The sequence below is a fragment of the Hipposideros armiger genome, unplaced genomic scaffold, assembly GCF_001890085.2.
Source record: "Hipposideros armiger isolate ML-2016 unplaced genomic scaffold, ASM189008v1 scaffold_1140, whole genome shotgun sequence".
Taxonomy (NCBI): Eukaryota; Metazoa; Chordata; class Mammalia; order Chiroptera; family Hipposideridae; genus Hipposideros; species Hipposideros armiger.
The window spans coordinates 24,457-25,691 of NW_017732490.1; positions in this window are offsets into that span (position 1 = coordinate 24,457).

A 1,235-nucleotide genomic window follows, 5' to 3' on the forward strand; every position below is an offset into this window, starting at 1 on the left:
GACTTCTAACGAATACTCAAGGCAGTAACTCATTTCCATAATGCCTAGTCTATATACATGTGACTCTTGAAAGATATGGGGGTTGGGGGCACTGATCTAGCACAGGAGAAAATCCCCGTGTAACTGTTGATTCCCCAAAAACTTAACTATAGTTGGCCCTACGCATGCCTGGTTTCAACCAACCACAGATGGAAAACAGTACTGTTTGCAATCAGCAGTTGGGACTCTGCAGTTGGGAAACCTCAATTAGGAATGTGAGAATACTATTTTCAAGCTATAATTGGTTGCATCTGTGGATGCAAAATTCAGATATGAAGGGCCAACTGTATTTATTGAAAAAAAGATCTGTGTATAAGTGGACCCACACAGTTCAAACCTGTCTCACTAAAGGGTTAACTGTATGTTCCCAAACAGAATGGTGATCTGGTAATGTTTTGTTTATTCCATGTAATTGGTCCTCTTTTCTAGGATATTGTGTATGGTGAAGAGTTGGTACCTAGATGATATGTGTATGTATGTGTGCAATGTTCATTTTTTGCTAACAAGGATTTTAAGAATACAGAGTTACATTTTTAATAATTGTAAAGATAGAGGCATACCCCCATTGTTTCTAATTCTGGCCACAAAGATCAGGATAACACCTTCCTAGACAACAATTTGTAGAAAAAAGAGGCCATGAAAGCACATGTTTATGAATTAAACAGGTACCTTCTTGTTAGTTGGTCTACTCATGGCTCGTTGGTCAGTATTACCATTGCTGAGTCATCAAATCAGTTATGGCTGTGATCTCAGCAGCTTAATGCACATCCACCATTTCCCCCATGTATCTTTTGTGGTCTGAGGTTTTAACATTATAACAAGCTTGATCTGCTTCAATCATTCTTGCTAATCAGTAAAGTCTCTCTGTTAGAGGGAAGGTCTCTCTATTCCTTTCTAATGTCCTTTATGATATCAGTTCTGTACTAAAGTCCCGTTTGGTTATATTTATTCTTTTCAAGCCATTAATAACCACTAATTCCACACATTCACTTTGTTTCTACTCTAGTTGTTGGTGTAGTTAAAACTATTGGGACTCAAAAAAATTGCTTCCCGGTAGTAATGAGAGTCTGAGCTTCTGTTCGTCTCTTTTAACATACTACTATGCTTCTGAGGCAGTGAGGAAAAAGGGAAAATACTAGATTTCAGGCACAACTCCTACCTTCAAATAGAGATAGGAGTGTTTGTGGCTCCTTACT